The sequence below is a fragment of the Pteropus medius genome, unplaced genomic scaffold, assembly GCF_902729225.1.
Source record: "Pteropus medius unplaced genomic scaffold, Ma_sr-lr_union100, whole genome shotgun sequence".
Lineage (NCBI taxonomy): Eukaryota > Metazoa > Chordata > Mammalia > Chiroptera > Pteropodidae > Pteropus > Pteropus medius.
In genome coordinates, this window is record NW_024342538.1 from 1,162,174 (window position 1) to 1,183,149 (window position 20,976).

The 20,976-nt window shown below is 35.6% G+C and overlaps 1 long non-coding RNA gene across 1 annotated transcript in view; it reads right to left on the bottom strand.

Annotated features, from left to right (window-relative positions):
- Positions 1–532: 532 nt before the first annotated feature.
- Positions 533–20,976, bottom strand: part of LOC120605443 (uncharacterized) — a 94,325-nt gene continuing 73,881 nt past the window's right edge. Inside the window, exons 2-3 of the long non-coding RNA XR_005653631.1 lie at positions 12,304–12,449; positions 533–606 (exon numbers count right to left, since the gene is read on the bottom strand). This is a non-coding gene — a long non-coding RNA (uncharacterized LOC120605443). The remainder of the gene's footprint in view (positions 607–12,303; positions 12,450–20,976) is intronic.

A 20,976-nucleotide genomic window follows, 5' to 3' on the forward strand; every position in this document is an offset into this window, starting at 1 on the left:
ATTTCATTTGGAAAACTTCCTGCTGAATTAGGGCACCAGCCGTGATCGTATAGTGGTTAGTACTCTGCGTTGTGAATTAGGGCACCAAGTAAGAGGCACTAAAAGAAATCAATGTTTAGATGCTATCAACCTACCCACAGTATCATGTACATGGACAAATCATAAGAGCAGTAACAGTCATACCACCTGATACAATAGACCATGCTTAAGGCAGGTAAACTTGGACCAACAGAGTTAATAGGTAAACCTTACAGAGAGTGGTTTCAGTAGACTGGTGGGAAAAGAAACCACTTTGCAAAGATTTGAGGAGAAAAGAGAGACAAAAGTTGAGACTAGATTGTTTTGAGATGCTATAGCTATCAATTTCAAGATGCTTAGACTATTTGAAGAATAAAGGACATAGACGAGGATGCATATGGGATAAGAAATCTTTCCTATTTGGGAAAGTAAATGTTTGAGCATGTTTGATGACAAAAAAGTACCTAGTGGAGAAAAATTGGAAATACAAAGAGAAGGAAGACAATACTTACGGTGTAAGGGCCCAAAGAAGGAAGAAGGGATGGATCAAATGCACATCGTCATGGGGTTATCTTTGGAGTAAAGATACTGTGGGAGAAAAAGGAAGGAGAAAAGAAAAGGCAAAAGGATATTTCAACTTTAGTAGTTTATGAAGTTTTCAATCGTCTACGAAACCTGTTTTTACTTTAGTAATTTAATGAATAGTCGTAAGTAAAAATATGAAGCGGGCTTTTCCCCCCTAGTCGAGGGTCATTTTGAAAAGCAGAAACATCCATAAGAGTGTATTTGGAGTTCAAGTCCAAATTTGATGTGTGTCTTGACCCCTATAACATGATGCTACATGTATAAAAGTCTACTTTGAGGTGCAAATGAGAAAACGAACATGTATATGCTTTGTAAATTACAATGGTAAATATTATTTTTATTAACCACACCTTTTCCTGAAGATTTTAAAAATTTTGTACATTTAAGCGTGAGGAAGTCATATATAAAGATAAGGAAGAAAGAATATAAAAAAATTGAGAGATAGAGAGGGAAGAAAAAGAGGGAGAGAGATTGAGAGTGACTGAGATAATCAATCAGCCAAGAGAACCTACTATAAATGATCAGAGAAGAGGGAACACAGTTAGCATCAATATGATGGCTAAGTGGAGGGCTAGGGGAGGGAGGGAGCAATTGGGGGGATCGTTTTATGAACATTACAGATGTCTAACCAATGTACTGTATACTTGAAACTAATTTAAATAAATACATTTATTCAAAATATGATCAGAGAAATGGATGCTTCCTCTCTGAATTTCCATACAAAATATTAGACAAGATTCCTTCCCAACATGCAGTAATGCCACAATGGGACACATTTGATAAACTCTCAATAATTAAGAAATGTGTAAGTTTCTTCAGTTAGTTCAGACTATGATGCCAAATCGCCAAAGTGAACAATCACTAAATCACCACTCTTGAACAAGATATTTCATATCTGTTTCTGGTAGAGTGTATAGTTGTTCACCATTAAATCCACTTTAGTGATTAGCACACACAGAGTAGGCACTAATAAAATATTTGTTTAGAAAAGGAATTAGTTGCCTACAGCAGCCATACTACCACTCATAACAATATAGTGTTTGGTGAAGATCACAGAAAACAGAAAAAGAAAGAAGAGCCATGAATATTTACAATCTGAGTCCATTTTGCATTACCTTTGTTGCCCTGTGGATCTATCCGTCAGCATTCTCAGGCTGAGACAAAGACAGACCCAGACTCTGGCCATTCCCTGTTACTTCCCTCTTCTCCTTCCTACTCCACTCTGGCCTCTAGCACTGTGTGTAGAGCATAGTAGGTATTCCATAAAAGCATGTCATGTTGAATTAAGGGAAAGTTCCCTTTTATTGGGTTCGAATATTTTACTTGCTAATGTTTTCATTACTGTTTATAACATATAATAAATGTAACAAAGCAGGCCAGTCTACTGTTGGCACATTTCTGTGTCATATAAAATAATCTATGCTAACAACAACAGCAGCAACAGCGATATTGTCCCCCTTTCATTGATGGCCAAACACTGTATAAACATCATTGATCCTTGAAATTCAACAAGGTAGGTATTGGTAGCTCTATATTATAGATGAAAAAATGAGATGCAGAGAAGTGAAGTGCCTTTCCTGTGGCCACACTGGGATAAGTGGTAGAGCCGTGCTCAATACTAGATAGAGCTGGTTCTAAAGTCCATTCTCTTTCCACTCTGCCATGTTTTCTACACCAAAATAGTTAAAGCTAGAAGAACTATCGCAAGCATCAGAATTACATTTTTGTTAAATTAGTTGGTAAGTCTAATATTTTATACTCACTTTAAAAGACCCAATAGACAACAGTCTGAAGTGAGACATTGAAAGAGAATGTATTGACAAGACTCAAGTCCAAAATTGCAGAGCCCTTTCCTCCATCCTTGTTAGAGAAATCTCAAATGCAAAGAGTAGCATTGATCATATTCTTCAATTCATAGCCTATAGGAATTATTAGTCTTTGTAAAGCCCCTTTTGATTCTACACATACTTATTTATTCTCTTTTAACACCAATTTGCTCTCCCATTATCCTCCCACCAAAGAGAACCATTGTAATGGGTTTAACATGTATCCCCTTATTCATTATTACAGGTAAGCTATGTATCCCTTTGTGTACATGTATTTTTTAATTTAGGTAAATGATTTTAGGTTATAGATTTCCTTCTTTTTCTCACTTTTTTCACTCAGAATTTTGCCATATGTGGACATAGTCCATTCTGTCTAATGACCACATCTACCATGTTTACCTAATCTAGTAATGGACAAAACTGTATCCAAATCCCTCCCACAGAAAAAATAAAATAAAATAAAAATTGCAACAAATATCTTTGTATATATCCACGCACAGACCTGTGTATAATTCTCTTTGGGATACCAGCAAAACTACCGGGTCCACGAGTCGTGTAGCTCTATTGTACCTTGACTAAATACCACCAGTTTGCTTTCCAGAATGACTACACCAGTCTAGACACCCACCGACAGAGCCTGAGAGTTCCCTTCTCCCCAAATTCCGACAAATACTTGATATTATCGAGCTATATAACTTTGTCAGTCTAACAGATGAAAAATATCTCATCGTGCTTTTAATTTTCATTTCTATGACTCACAGACCTGTTAGCCTGTTGGGTTTCTCACTTCTGTAGAATGGCACTTCATATTCCTTCCCAATCTTTCAACTGAGGTTACTATTTTATATGCTTATCTATTTGAAAAATTATCTATTTATCTTTGTTTTAGACACTGCAAGTATCTTCTCTCATTCTGTCACCTTTCTGTTACTATTATCTATGGTATCTTTAGTTTTAAAAAAAAATCCTTAATTTTAGTATAATTCAATTCATCCAGTTTCTTCCTTGTATTTGATGTTTTTGGAATTTTGTTTCAAAACTTTGTCTTTGTTCAGGCTGCTATAACAATATAACATAGACCAGATGGGAATAAACGACATAAATTTATTTCTCACAGTTCTGGAGGCTGAAAATCTGAGATCAGGGTGACAGCGCGGTCAGGTTCTAGTGAGGAACTTCTGGGTTGCAGACTGTTGATTTCTCCTTGTGTCCTCACATGGCAGGAAGAGAGCAAGAGCTCTCTGGGTTCTCTTTTGTAAAGACACAAATTTCATTCATGAGGGTTCCACTCTTTAAAACCTAATCACTTTCCAAAGGCCACCACCTCCAAATACCATCACTTTGGGGATTAGGTTTCAACATATGAATTTCGAGGGGACACAAATATTCAATCCATAGAAAATTCCCTTTTCAAACTTAAATAATAAAAATAATCTATGAACTGTTTTATTAACTTTATAATGTTACCTTTCACATTTAAGGCAGTAATTCATCTGGAGTCACACATTATACATGGCTGTGGATAGGAAATCTGTTCTATTTTTCTCCACATAATAAGCTAATTTTCCTAATATCATTTACTAAACAAATCTTCTTTTCCATATAATTCGTGGTCCTCTATTTCATTTTGAGTTTCCATATAAATGGTGTTTAGAGACTACTGAATTCCATTTAAAAACGTAAGTTTTATTGTAAATATCTGCAATATATAGGAATTTAAAACCTTTGTAACTTTATAAACTCATAATGATAAATTTAAACTATCAACTTAAAATGCATGAGAGAGGACATCACGTTTCAAAATTCTGTTGATGGATATGAGAAGAGTTCATAAACCATAGTTAAAATGCATGTTTCCTCTCCCTTCCATGCATTATCCAAGGTGCATTTTGTACGAATGAGCCAGAAGATTTTGCTAGTTCCTCGTCTTGTCAGGTTTCTTAGATTTTATAAGTACTTTGTCACTCTCCTGGCAACTAAGTTCCTCGGAAACTTATAATTAAGTTATAATATGCCCTAGCAGGCCTCACCAATAAACTAATCAAATAAAAGAAAAAAAAAACAGAAAGAACCTCATGTCACATGTTTCTGCATACTCAGGGCCTGGAAGAAAGAAGGTTCTGCATGTTTCTATTATGCTCCAATTCACATGTCAAGTACGTTCACAGGGGAATTATATGAAAGTCCTTTAATGTTTAATGGCCATGTTTACAATCTCTTTATCATGGTTTCTACAAAGCAAAGCCTTTTATAGTATAGACAAAAGAGAATTTCATGTGAGGATATTAATGATTGCATGTACCTTTAGGCTGTACTTACACGGGCATGGTTAATCACTTCATTTACTGTAGTTTCAATTATCAATATAATAGGTGTTTGAAGGATATGTCCTAAGTAAAAATCAAGTTTCAACTCAGAGATTCCCTAATAGTCTGGAGGAGGCAGGACAAAGTTTTCATTCTGCATCCTGTTTTTGGATACTCCCTGTAGGTTATATGAATACTAGTAGAAGTGTGATTCCTGTTACCTCATTTCCGCTCCTATACTTTCAGACCATGAGATCACATGGTGTCTAATATGAGAAGCATTTAGTTATAGGTCCTCGTTAGTATAGTACCAATACACCATCCATAAAGCAAGAGTCACAGGCTGAATTTCCCTCTTAAGGATTGCTTCTTATTCTATAAGAATCTAACTCCTTAAGAGTCATGTACACTATTATATAACAAGTGCCTCAAATCCTGAATAAATAGCATTAAATAAATTATTTTTCATTTGGCCTAACAAATGGAAAATCTTCCATAAACAGTAGGAATATTCTAAAGGTTCCCTTCTGAAGGCATGGAGTTTTTGCACAATAAAGTCTCAAACAAAACAAATTCATGCTAGAAGACAGAAGATACTGGAATGATATAGGCTGTTATGATTCCAGCCCCTTTACCCATATCTTACTGTTACCCAGTATGCCAGAATAGAAATGAAATAATAAGACTACAGTTCAAAAAATCTGATGTTTTTGACTCAAATGTCTATATGTCCTCCAAACCCTAACTGTTCTGCTTTATCTTACTCTTTCTTCCTTTGCAATACCCATATTTTGTTCTAAAATTGAATTAATCCTAATTGTTAGGAGAAATATTTATATATGAAAGAAGAAATGGAAAAAAATTCTCTTGACTTGAGACTTGAAGTGATTTAAAAACACATGGAGAAAAAACAGAGAAATCTTGTCTATTTAACTTATTATATATAGTACTTAGCTCAATACCACATGAGGGCATTTATTATTTTTTAATAATAATAAATCAAGAAGATGAGTATGGAGATATATATATACACATCCATCCATATGCTTTTTCATTAAATAAAGCCAAATGCCACACATAAGTATACCTAAGGAGAGTAAGAACAGGTTATAATAACAGTATTACCTTTGTGGTCTCAGTTCCCTATCTGTGAAATTAAAGCATTGCAAAATATGATTTCCGACGATCCTAACAATCTCTGATTCTCGATCCTTTTACTGACATTTATGCTGTATATAAAAATATAACTTTTTGCTTATGCTTAAAGTTCCCAAAAAGCAAATCTTTATCTGATTCAAATAAAAAAGTACTCGAAGATTAAACATTAGCTGCTATGACATTTCCCCGCATTATTAGAGGTAGGTTATAAGCTCTGTAAAAAAAAAAAAATCATAGGACACCAATGATTAATAAGCTGGATGGAAAGCTCCATGAGTGCTTGTACTGTGTGAACTATTATTAGATTTTAAAGGCACTGGGGAAATCCACCTGAGAAATTGGACAGATGCCCTTGAATTCATGCGTTTAATATTAATTTTCATTTCTAAGTAGCTAGGTACAGTGCTGTATAGCAGAGGTCATTGAAAAAGCCCACTGCCATGTGCTACGGTCTTTAGAGATTAAACATGCTCCTTACCTAACACCATTGGATATATGTGAATTAAAAAAGTAGAGATGGATAATAATTTTTTTATAAAGAATTAATCTTTTAAGCAAAACAAGTGTCTTATAGACCACTGTACCAGAAGCAGAAATTATTTTACTTTCTTACAGTGAGTCCCCTTCACCCTGAGGAATTATACAATTCTTACAAACATGTCAATCCTTTCGCTCTCATTACTAGCTGAAACACACTCTGGATTTCACAAACAAAGAGGTCTACCAATTTGGACTGTTCGGGTATCTCAGTGTAGTTAATGTAGTACCCAGAGACCCATAATAAAACATAGTTCATCAAGAGTTACTCATGAGTAAAAGTGCACACTGAATACATTGATCTTGATAAACTATGCAGAGATGCCATCAGGCATGATATGTGAGTGGGTCTCCTGTTTTTGAAGGTCCAGGGGTGAAGCAGATGAAAGGAGTGTAAGCCTTAGTATGTCTATACTATAAACCAAGAAAAACCAAGGCTACTGTGAGGTGAGTGAGGCACTCATCTCAGATGAAAAATTAAGGTGGATGCTACAAAACTCAGTAAGCAAGATAAACAATAGTTTCATATATTTTATTTTCATATCAAAATTAATTTTTAAAATGACAAAAATACCTAGTTTTAAATACCGACACGATTCAATCCATCTTAAAATTTGCACTTCAAATGAGTGCCTCACTCATGTCACCCAGGTTCCAGCCTTAAAATCATGCCTAATACGTGTCTCTAATGCTAACTGAAGTTTGAGACAATCGCTCAAGGCAATTTCTCATCTGACACTAACCTATGTAGATATGGCACCTGTATAACGTATTCATTAAAAATCCCTCTTGATAAAATAAGCCTACACACTCTAAGAATTAGTGTAATCCTAATTTTTTTCAAATTGCTATAGAGTCAGTTTGTAACAATTTTTTTTTCTTCAAATAAACGACACTTGTAGAGATTCTGAGAAATAAATTAATCCCAAAGAATGATATTCTGATCAGTCAAGTGAAAATGGAGTGGAACTACTCTACATGTATTTGAAAGCTTTGTGTTTCAGAGAATAATTGTGAGACTGAGGAACAATGATGAGGGAAGAAGGAGGATCAATGCCAGCAATGTTTGATCCCAGGTATGAGAACTTTTCCATGGCCAATCAGAAGAAAGATATACGGAATAACCATCAAATGGACAAAGTTTCAGGCCCCTGAACATTGGCATCACCCATGGAGTTGATTACACTTACATAAAAGATATCAATTGTGGTATCTTTGCATGTCTGGAATGAGTCCATGTTTTTCAGATTCCATACCATTGCTTCTCATCGTCAGAATTTGATTTGAGGGGGAAAAGAAGAGTACCACTTATATGAACTGAACTTCCATATTTAATTAACACTTACACTTTCGGGGTTATAATGGAATGAACAAAATTTTATAGAGGCATCAAGGGTGGGTGATAAATTCTTCCATGGTGGGGAAAAGAATGTCAGAAAAATACTTTAGAGACATAATAAGTGAAATAAGCCTTAAAGGGTGTACAAGCCTTTTCTATATGAAAGATAAAAAAATGGAATTTACGATGATGAAAAGGGTATGATCTTATCTTCTCTCTCTAAATGAGCTTAGGCTAGGGATACAACACCAGGTAGAAAATTCAAGGAACTATGAGACAGGTATAGACAACATACATGAAGAGGGGAGAAGAAGGAGGGAAGACATCATGGTGGAGCAAACACCTAAGCTGATTCCTAAGAGATGACAGAAAGTGAATGTGCACAGGTGACAAGTACACTGTGGACATGGTCACAATTCACCATGGTCGGAAGCACACAGGATATTAGAAGAAGCAAAGAGTTGTTTAGTTTGGGTGTAATATATGATATCTGAAAAGGAATAATGAGAGATTATGCAAGAACCTTAGCTTGGAACCAGAGAGCTGAAGACTGAAAAATCTAGATTTTATTTTTAGAAACTAGTTAAATAAGGGATTTGAGTCAATGGTGGTTTTGTAACAAGAGCGTGATCACAGTTGTGCTTTGAAAGATAAATCAGATCACAGTGTGTAAAATTGCATTAAGGGAAGAAAGACCAAAGGTGAGGGGATAAGGAGACCTTAATTCAGGACATGTTCCTTTAAAACAAAGAAAATTTGTCTTCAGGTGACTCTGAATTGCAAGATCTGTTGGCAGAAATAACTCATCCAGAAGAAATCCTGGCCCTTGAATCTATCTTCAACTCCCTGCCATAAATCAGAGCCATTGTTCTAACCCTGAGTTTACACAATTGCTTGATTTGTACTTTTATCATTTCTCTTATCAATTTTACTGATTCTTCAGTAAACTTTGTAAAATGCCTAGGACTAGTTTCATATGGAATTCAGAATGGTTTCCTTCTCTGTGTGTATCCTTCCAGCATTCTGTCTATCCGAATCGAATGTCAGCATTACTTTCGAAGGCTCTCTACTGGCTCATAGGTTCAAATCCAAGCTCCTTGGCTAAAAATACAAAAGGTTCTGTGATCTGGCCCTTGGTGGACACTCTAGCCTCAATTTTCACCAGCCTCTGCCCCACAGTTTATGTTCCAGCAACACTGAAGTTAGGTGTAGCTCTGTCTTCACAAGTTGTTTCTCACCTGGCCCATTGTTCTCATTGTTGTCTTTGCCTGATAGCTCACATTGCTCAATACCCAATTCTCCCTTCGCCTTACTAACTGGGGCTCCTCTTGGAGCACTTCCTTGAGGAAGTCTTTCCCTAGAAAAGACTGCAGATTCATGTACCTATATGCACCTTGGATGCAATACTATTTGTAGTCTGAAAGTAAACACGGGTCATAACACCATGGGAAAAACAGATTGAGAGCTTCGTTCCTCCTTAGATCAGTAGGAAAGAGAAGTCAGATAATAGGCTCTGAATTTCTATCTGCCTGCCTGCTCCTTTGAGTTGATGAGTCAATCCTGCCAATGATCTGGAAAGCCGTCATGAGCAAAGGTTGCTTCATCTCACCTGCTACCCTAGAGGACAGTCTTAACTTTCTTATTAAGCCTTCAGCAAAGAAACAGAAAGAGATTTTTTTAGGAAGCTGGGTTGATTAAACCATTGCTGCCTCTGCACCTTACACTCCATCACTGTGACATAACACGAAGACTAAAAAACATTTTTCACCCAGTGCTAACCTTTTTTGTTCTCATTTATCTTTTTTACCTTGGATCCCAATTCAGTGTCTACAATCCTATTCTTAAAATATGTGTCAGCAGTCTATTTCTATTTTAATTTAACATAAATATTTTAATAGTAGAGAATTGAGCAAACAGGCAATAACACTATGCAGAAGTCTGTAAGTCTTCTGAGTGTTTGAGTGTTGCATAAGTGTGCAGATATTTACATAGAATTACATTCACAGATATCCATTCTCATGGCAAAACATTCTGTGTTTTATTTTAAATTTGTAAATTGACTTTTTATGAGCACTTATTTCTGTCTTATAAATACTTACAATTCACCAGTCCATATATAAAGGTTCTTAATTTTCACTCCTGCAGTATTGTCAAAACATTGGCTTACGGAAATTTAGACTGGCAAGACACCCTTAGAAATCTAGTCTAAACTTTGCACTATATATAGAGAGAGAATTAAGGCATAAATCAAAGAAGTGACTTGCCCAAAGTCACATAGTAGCATGACAATGACAAAACACATATCTCCTCTCAGTCCAGGAGCCCTTCCATTGTGTCCTACTCTCTACTGCCACCAATTAAGCACTGTGCTACCAAATGGAACTGAAAGCACAACTCATTTCCCTCAAAGGACTAGTAACCCATATCCCATAAAATCAGCTGGCGAATCCTGTTACTTTTCTGTCCTAGTCCTCTAAGACCTAGCTCCAATATCACCTCTCTTCTAAGATGCCTTCCTCAGACCTCACAGAGTTAGTCACTTTTAACAACGTATTATAATTTTCTCTCACTATGCCTTTTACTCTACACCCTAGTCTTTGAAATCTTCATAGCCTGGGGCCATGTTTCACGCATGTCTCTATAACCACATATTACATTGATCTGGATGTTGCAATAAATTACCAAAAACCTAGTGCCTTAAAACAACAGATTTTTATTCTCTCACAGTTCTGGAAGCCAGACATCGGAACTCAGTTTCACTTGGCCAAAATCATGGTGTTAGCCAGGCCCTACTCCCTCCAGAGGCACTAGCGGAGAATCTCTTCCTTGCCTCTTCCGAATTCTTGTGGCTGTCAGCATCACTTGGCTTGTGTTCACATCTCTCCAATTATGCCTCGTGAGCATAGTGCATTCTCTTCTTCTGTTTGTGTCAAATCTTCCTCTGTCTCCCACTTACAAGAATATGTGTGATTGCATTTAAGACTCCATCTCAACATAATCACATCTACAGTCTTCTTTCCATATAAAGTGATATGGGTACCAGGGATTAAGACATAAATAATATCTTTGAGAGGGATCATTATTCAGCTTACTGCAAACCCCACGTCATAGAACATGATCTGGCTCATTGCACAAAGAGTCTGTATTTGTATAGTTGTTTGACTACTTAGCATATTTTTAAAGCACAGTTGGCAAAGTTAAGCTTCTCCATTTGGCCTTGACAGTCTAGGGAAACCATTGCACTGAAGATGAGAGGCAGTCAGAGATTCAGATCTCAACTATCTAATGATGATTTGATTTCACAGCTCAGACAATTACTTTTGGTTATGATAACTGTTTGGAATAAAACATGTTTATTTTCTGCTGATGATAGAAACATTGCTTGTATATTATAGAATGTTAAGAGGGGAAAAGAAGATAAAAATATAAACTAAAAAATAAAAACCACCTGTGATTCCTTAACCTATAGATAATCACTGTTAATATCGTATTTACTTTTAATATATTTCAGATATATGTATACAGATATAAATATATGTGCATATATAATGCTTAAATAAACACATTTTATATTTTATATATGATTCTAATATTATAAATTATACCATTGTATATGCAGTAATATACATATATCTCATATTTCCTTAAATGGCTTAAATCACATTATATGGAAAGTTTTTGTAGCTGATATTTATTCACTAGGCATTATATCATTAACATTTTCCATGTCATTAAAAGCTCCTAGTGGGTAGGGGGATCAAATATATGGTAGCTGAAGGAAACTGGACTTTGGGTGGTAAACGCACTATAGAATATACAGATGTCAAATTATAATGTATACCTAAAAATTATATAATTGTATTAACCAATGTTACCCCAATAAACTTAATTAAAAAAACACAACTCTTTATAAACATTACTTGAATAGTTGTATAATGGTCCATCATGTGGACATACCACAATTTACTATTCCTCTGATGTTATGCAACTGAGCTATTTGCAAATGACTTTTTATAGCACAGACTTATAATACAGTGAAAGGCACCTATCGAAGTCAATTCAGTATTGGTAGAAGTTGACAAACCTATTTTTAAACAGAGACTCATGGACACGGACAACAGTTTAGTGGTTACCAGAGGGAAAGGGGGGAGGGGGGAAGTAGAAAAGGATAAAGGGTATCAAATATATAATAACGAAAGGAGATTTGACTTTGGGTGGTGAACACACAATGCAATATACATATGACATATTATTGAATTGTATACTTGAAACCTATATAATTTTATCAACCCATGTAACCCCAATAAATTTAGTAAAACCTAAAGACTGGGAAATATATGCTTACATGCAGCCACATTTAACAGGAAGTGTTGAAGTACTGATGTTTAGACAATGGGTTACCCTATCTCATAGCTCAGTTACTTATGGCCCAGTGCTCTGCAGCACAAGTGTGTCAAGAGCCAGCGAGTATGACATAGGGAAACATGTGTGGCAAATGGGAAAGGTTTAGAGAAGGACAGCCTGAAATACTTACTTGGAGGATAAAGCCCAATCCAGTTTCTAATGTTAGCCAGACAAGGCATGGGACACCCAGGAGACAAGGAAAGTTAGATGAGGAGGTTGCCACAGAGTGGCTTGATTACCTTCGGCAGGTCTGGCAAGATGTAGGAATTTTGAGAGCTGGAGGGAAAGGAGAAAGAAATTATTAGATTTAAGATTTTTATATCTGAAGGGCAGAAGTAACTCTGTCAGGCAATATATATGGTTTGTGCTTTTTTTAAAAAAAAATCCACATTGATTTCCCATCCCCTGTGCCCTTTCCCAAGTCTTATGGGGACAGGCCATCACTTTTCATAATTCAGTATTTAAGAGCCTACTATGTATTATGCTCCATGCAAGTGATTTTATATACATCATCTCTATTCATCTTCACATCAACCCCATAACATGGTATTATTATTCCTGTTACGCATAAAGATAATTGATGCTCAGCAAGATTACACACACACTCAAGACTGTACAGTCAAGATGTGCTGATTCCAAAAGCTGCGTTCTTAACTTTTATCTTCTACCTTCATTCCCGACTTAGATTACAAGTCTTATCTCAAGATATTCTGGTTCTCTAATTCCAGTTGGTACCTAACCCAAGCACTTCATAAATGTATGACTTTGGGTACACAGGAAGAGCTGGGGAGGAATCTACACACGATCTCCCTACTGGAAAAACAACTCAAAGCCTATGACTCACTCCCAGTGAGTCAGTTATGTCATGGACATTCAGAGGCCATTTACTTTCAATTTCCTCAGTACTTACTTAGGATCTTTAAATACACATAACTGTCACAGTGTTATTGCTAGCAGAACTCAGTAATTATTTGAAAGGAAAATGAACATTAAGAGAGATAAAACTGAAGATAAAGGCACCTTTAAATAGTATAAGTCAATACTTGAAAGACTGGGAAGAAATTCTGAATTTCAGAGCATTAACAAACACACTTGCTCATATTAAAACAGGAAATATGTTTGCTTTCAAGTTGAAATGATTTCTCTCTTCTTCACAACCACTGGCCACCCACTCATAGTATTATATTTAACACCAATTCTAATGACACTGATTGTTCATTTTATTGAATTATATGTCATTGAGTAGGAGGAATCTGAATTCATTTCCTTTGGTCACAAAACAGTTTTGCCTAGACGTCATAAAACTTAGCTAAATTTTTATATCTTCTCCATACTTGAACTTCTTTTCCTATAATTCTTGCTTTATACACATGTGATTTTATCTCTGTTCTATATGATAGCCCATTATACTTTAACAAAGACCCTTCATTTTTGCCTGGTCAAAATTATAGAGTCATGAAAGCATTTTTCTCAGTCTGTTGAGATCTTGCTTCCAGGCATATCCTGTGTTTGGCTCAAATAAATTTTTATAAAAATTCTCAAAAAAAATTGTAGCCATTAAAAACTAGGGTCAAGTTGACACTGCTTTCTGCTTTTCTGACCAATTCATGTTCTCTGACTGTGTTACAATGTTAGGATTGTAAAACTGGATTTTTAAAAAGCACATCAGTGTTTATTCAATAAAAATAGTCTTTTACTGCAAGGAATACCCTCCAACAGTACCACAAAATGGTTTGCAGACATTTTCTTGTGATAGATGTATACCAGGAATTTTTCTAAGTGTTTTACATATATTAACATATTGTAACACTCACAAAAACCTTATATAGTAGATTATATTATCCTCAGTTTACAGAGAGGACACTGACACGTAAAGATAATAAATAACTTGCCAAAAGTCATGCAATTAGTGGGTGGTGGAGCCAACATTCTAACTCAGGCTTCCTGGCTGAGGCCACTGAACTATATATATGGAACCTGATTTATATTATATTATATTATATTATATTATATTATATTATATTATATTATATTATATTATATTATGTTGTTATGTTATATTGTTATGATGTGATATATATGTGAATTGTATTATGTTATACATATTAAATGCATTAAAAAGTTATATGTAAAGCATCAAGTCATTAAACCACATAAGAAAACATAGGTAAATATATATTTCTGATTTCTCTCCACCAGCATGGTTCTCAGGATCCAGGCTAGATCCCAAAGGGGATGATTAGAATATCCATTTCTGGATAAATGACTTATAGGTACTGACATGTGGGCATCTACTACGCTGGAGTCCACCGGTCAGGAGGACAATGTATTTGCTCAGAATTTCCAAATGTATTTTTACCATCTCATTCTTAAATATATCAAAAGGCAAGGGACAACAGGCATTTGAGAAAATTCCCCAAAGGAAAGATAGAGACCTTAACAAAGAAATATAAGAAAAAACTAAGAAGAAACAGAAATAATTTAAGGAGCAAAACTTATTAATAATTTCATTATCATTAAAAATTTCAAATAAATAAGATAAAATATTAAATCTATAAAATAGGACATGATGATATTAAAAAGAAACATCCCACAATCAAGAAAATGGTCTTAGAAAATAAAAATATGATTCCAAATATTTTTTAAATCTTGGTAGAAACTGGGTAATGAGGCACAGTATATGATGTAGAAAGTGGAACTTAAAGATCAGATACACAATAGACATAACTAAATAAGCAAATTAGAGAATTAATTTAAGATATCCAAATTACAATAAGAGTTACAGAGAGCTAGAGAGAACAAGAGAAAAGGAGAGGGAGGGAGAGAAGAAGAAAGAAAGAAAAGACAGAGCGGACGTATTTTTTAAATATAGTAATAATTTCTAGAACTGAAGGTCAAGAGGTTATAATTTGTAAAGTTCTGCCATTTCCCCAGCACACTGAATGATAAAGACACCATTCTAAGGCATATCATGAAATTTCAGAACTCCAGGGATAAGGAGAAAAGTCTAAAAGTTTATAGAAGGTTATACTTTCAGGGATCATTTCTATAGTTTGTTAAAAGTTTATAGAGAGGTTAGAACAATAGGTCACATACAAAGAATCTGGAACTATAGTGCTATCAAACTTCTCGACAGTAATATTGGAAACTAATTTGATAATGGAGCAACGTCTGAGAAATGAGAGAAAATTATACTCAACTTAGAATTCTATATCAAGAAAAAAATAGCCATCAACAATGTGAGGAAAATAAATATATTTTCAGATAAGCAGTGCCTAAAAATTTATCTTCCTTGCACTTTTAAAAATAAGGCTATGGAAACTTTTCCACACCAAAATAATAAATAAATAAATAAATAAATAAATAAATAAATAAATAAATAAATAAATAAATAAATAAAACCAAGAAAGAGAAAAAGATGGGATCCAGCAAATAGTAGGGAAACCCAACACAGGAAAGCTCCAGCATGATGGCAATGCGTATGTTATTAAATGTGATCTCTTTAAATATAAATCCGGTCACTTTTCTCCCAATTAATACACTGTAATAATGTCTTCCCATCACACTATAACAAGATAAAAACTTTTTGGGGGGCCTCCTTCTTCAGCTTGTAGTACCCTCTGTCTTTAATACTGCAGCCACATTAACCTTTTATTGTAGATCCCCCCTTATCCATGGGGGTATGTTCTAAAACCCCCAGTGGATGCCCGAAATCATGGATAGTATTGAACCCTATATATACTATGTTTTTTCCTATACGTACATATCTATAATAAGTTTATTTTGTAAATTAGGCACAGTAAGAGATTAACAATAATAACTATTAACAAAATAGAACAATTATAACAATATGCTGTAATAAATGAATGCGGTCCCTCTCTCAGAAATTTTATTGTACTGTACATAGAGTGTGGATATGCTGGACAAAATAATGATTCACATCCTTGATTGGATGGCTCGAGATTTCATCACACTGTTTAGAACAGCACACTACTTAAAATAATATTTAATATTTCCGGGCCACAATCGACAGTGAGTAACTAAAACTACAGAGTGAAACAGGTGGATAAGAAGGGAAAGTCTACTGTATTCGTTCCTTGAATGCATCAGTGGCTTCCAGCACTTGAGCAATCTATTTCCTCTGCCCTTAAATGCTTTCCTCTCTGATCTTCAAATAACTGAATCTTTTTTTTTTCATTCATTTCTAATACCCAATACGAAATCCCCCAGTCTGTTTACTTATAATTGTATCCTCATAACTCTTTATTGCCCTTGTACTGCTACATTTTTCTTCACAGTATTTGTCAGTACTTGACATTATTTTATTTATTAGTTTATTGTTTTACTCCCCCTTCTAAAATGTAAGCTCGGTGAGGGTGGGGGCTCTGCCTTTTTGAGTCCTTGATATATCTCCATAGCCTAATAGGTTACTGGCACATGGCGGATGCTCCATTCAATATTTGTGGCAAGATTCAAATTTACAAAGATGTCACCAGTGTTCTTTTGGAGCACAAAGTTATGGATAATCTTTTAAAATATGTTTTTGTACCTTTCAGTATTTTCTGAAATTTCTATAAGCATTTAGCATTCCTATAATTAAAAAATAACAATATGCTAATATTCTATACTAGAAAAAATCCAGTGGAAATCATCCCCAGAAATGTAATCTATTGGGGTGTGGCAGTTTCTGCCCACGTAAATGTTACGGGAATGAAACATCCTTCTAAAATGAAACTTCATTTCATTTACGATGATAATCTAATCCCTTCCACTCCCTACTGGATTTCAAATAAAATGATCTAAGGAATAAAAACAAGATGGGAGAGTCTACATCAGAGTTGGAAACTGTGCTATCCCCTCCCTGGTGTTCCAAATCAGTGGCCACCCTATTGCACAAACCATCAAGTCCAAATATTGGCACATCCCTTTCTCGCTCCCCATCCTTTTGGCTTAGTGTTAAGCATGTAGTTCTTGGCACGGAGTAAAACCACAATAAAGGTTATTTCACAGAAATACTTAAGACATAACTTTTAATTTTCAAAGAATGAGTAGAGAGGCTTCTCATAAGGTTGGATGTGCTCTGGGAATGACATGGGTGAGTGAAGAAGGCGAGATTTTAAGACAGGTAATGTTGGAACTGAGGAGAGAACCCCAGATGAGTCAATACACCTGGGTCCCAGCTCAGTCCTGTTAGTAGCCAAAATGAATGAGCTGGAGCAATCCCTTTTCTCTCTATACTTTGTTTCTTCTCATGCAAAATGGATGGGATTGAATTATTTATTTTTAATGGTGAATTCAGAAGAGACCAAATGCAATTATTATCATAAAACAAGCATAGCAATCATTTTGCGGGGAATGGTGAAAATGCTATGCAGAAAACAGTCTTGGGGTAGCTAGAAGATACTGCAGCAGACACACTCATGAGAAATCAAGTGATATTATAAACAATGGTCATTTAATTATAGCTAGCACTTGTTGAAAGTTTATCGTGGGTTATATCTTGTTCTAGGGGCTGGAAATACTTTTATCTGATTTAATTCTCACAACAACTCTGCAAGCTGAAATATTATCATTGTCTCCATTTTACCCACAAGAAAGCTTAGGCTCAGATAGATTTGGTTACTTGCCCAAGGCCATATAGTTAAGTGGAGAAACTGGGATTTGATCCCGTATTTGTTTTTCTATTACGACATGCTAGACTTCATAGCTGCTATTTACGTTATATACCAGGTAATATATTAGACTATTTCTCTATATTATCTTATTTACAAGAGCCCTGTTGACAGTTTTGTGGAAACTAGCCCTGACCTGTAGGAAGGACCCTTGCTGAGACTGCTTGCATGCGGGGAACACACTCCTTGGAGGAGTCTTCATCTTACAGAGTGAGGGTCTTTCTCTGTACTTTCCAAACTTTCTCCTTTTCACTTTAAGCTCACTCAGTTCCACTTATCTGAATCCATGCTTCAGTCTCATATTGACAAAAGCCTTGACTTGCAGTGATCCAGAGCACTTCCTACATTATAAAGAGCTGTTTTTTAAATGTCATAAAATATTCTCCTGGAGCAAAGATTTTTAATATGAAAAATTATCTGAGATTCTAAACAGCAGAGACAAAGTGGACAGATGGTACAGCCATTACCTAACTATAGCAAAATGATTATATTTACAATTTAGATGGCACAGCAAAACCCCATCTTAGGGAAAGGAAGAGTACTGCCTCCACATTACTTTGCTTCTTAATAACTGATCTGAAACGGAAGACCACAGAAAGGAATAGGACACGTCAACCTGATTTTTCTGAAATTGCCGTGGGAGAGCACCCACTTAAACTTGATTCCAAAGGAGAAACGCCAAGGCAAAGTGAGAACTCTTAGCAAACTATGGGAAACCTATAGAGAATTTTTATAAAAATGTTTTTGAGCCAAACTGAGGATACACGTGAAAGCTAGATCTCAACAGACCGAGTTAAGTGCTTCCGAGAAGAACAGTTTGCAGTTTCTTTTTATGCATTTTAGATTAAGAAGATGATGCAGGACAGGGAAAATCCCGCCCAACTGGGGACTCGAGCCCTGCACTAAGAGAGAGAGTTCTTGACTGAGCACAGGAAAGAATTCAAGCGAAACCAGCATTAGAGACAGATAAAAGTTTAGTAGAGAAAGAATAATACTCCACAGACAGAAACTTTGTCTTCTCTCAAAAAGATCAAAAAGAATGCAAGAGACCAAGAGCGACTGAGAGGGACAATAAGAGAGGCCCTGAGTGTTTGAGGAATTCAGTTTATATGTTCTTAGTTTCTATGAATTACAGTTTAAAGACTTCATTAACTTTTGATAGTATGGGTATGCAGCGTGAAAGGCATACTAACAATCTCAGCCTTTTTTCTATAGGTTCTCCGTAGGGAATGAATGGTTGGATTTATTTTCTGTAGGGTACGACTCAAAGACTTGGTTTTTCTGTTTTCCTTTCATGATATAGGTAAATAGTTTCTTAGTTATCCCAGTAGGAATATTCCTTTGTTTTGTAGGTTTCCTGTAGTCTGGCAGCACATTGCAGGCTCTGAATACAACTCGTCAATTTGTGTAGTTCTCATGCCTCTTCCCTCTAGCAGTACAGGGCAACAAGATAACAATGAGGAGTTTGGGGGTTATAGGTGGTTATGCCTCTGCATGGTCTGGAAAAGATAAGTTACTGACGGTCCAAGGGTATGTTATCTTAGATGCACAAAAACAATGGACATGGCTCACTTAAGGCAAAGATCAACCTTTTATTAATGAATCTATAAGCCTGGAACATGACTACCCACTATGACCCACCCAGTTAGGAATTTATGGTCTGACCACCATGTGTGGTTATTCTTGGTCATGGAACTTGCCAGGCCTGTCAAGTAGCTCCCTGAGATTGTCAGGTTTGCCCTTCTTTCTGTTCACATTCCAATTCTGACTAGGAGGTGGAGGAGGGGACTTGAGATATAACTGTACGTTAGAGAACTGCAAACCAAATAACATGCCCAACTAGAGGAAAAAAAATCTGGTTACCTCCCTCCTCTACCCTCCTGCACCTAGAGACAAGGTTTTTGTATGAGGTCCAGAAAAGTCAGCATTAAGTCTAATGATGCTGTGATGTTTGTTCCAAAGGGAACATTATTATGACCTTAGTAATCAGATATGCTCTAATTGTACTTTTCAGCTTAAATTAAACCATAAAATAATTATGGAAGACGACTTTCTGAGAAGTTTTATAAAACCCTATTTTTAGGAAAAACATCCTTCACAATTAATGAATGGAGGGAAAACATATGAGTAACTGTACATCACATGATTTATGTTCACAAATACCTGAAAATTTTGGATGAGCTGGTATTATTTATTTGACAAAGGCAGCCAAGCTAAAATCAGAGTCACGAAAACAGTATTATGAGTGAATATGCATTGCACAGAGAAAAGTGGAGAAACCGTGATAAATTAAAGAAGGTAAGCTCAGATTTTGGTGTCACAACCTACACTCCAGTGACAAAATCTTTTTTGTGAAATTATACTATAGTTTCTGAAAACATACCAGGTGTACCAACACACCACATATTTCCCAGCAGTACCTAAATACCAGTTCTTTCCCCAGGAAACCGTACCATTTGGATTTCTAAGTACAATCTAGAGCTTTGTCATTTCTTTTGGTAAAATGCACAAGTCCATAAAATCAGAGCAAAAGATTAGTATCCTAAATTTATAGTGAGATTATCAAAATCAATAAAGACCCAAGTAGATAAGTGAGCAAAGAAAATTAAACAATCTTACTAAAGTAAATACCGAGCATATATTATGACCCAAAGAAGAATCAGCAAAATACATTAAAACAAAGATGAGATCATATAAAATTGATATTTCTGGAGGAAATCTAAACCCTAATCCCCAGTACTGGTAAGAACTTTAACAAAGGTTAAGGGCAGAAAGATCAGTAATCTTTTACATTACCTTTGGAAAACAATTTGGGAAGGTGTACAAATAATCACAAACCTCTTCATTGCTTTTGACCTAGTATTCCATTTCTGGAACTCTATCCTAAGAAGATAAACACACACACACATTGGCTACACATTACACATTATTACACACACAATACAAATCTCTCAAAATTATAAATATCTCAGAAATATTAACAGCACGATAGTGGCTGGTTAACGAATATCATGTTGAAGGAATAATGATTCGAAAGCAAAATTGAGGGCAGGGTCTCCGTGAGTAGAACACAACCAAGAATTCCTGGCGAATCGGGGTGATATGCGCTGAAGGCGAGTACGGGTGCGTGT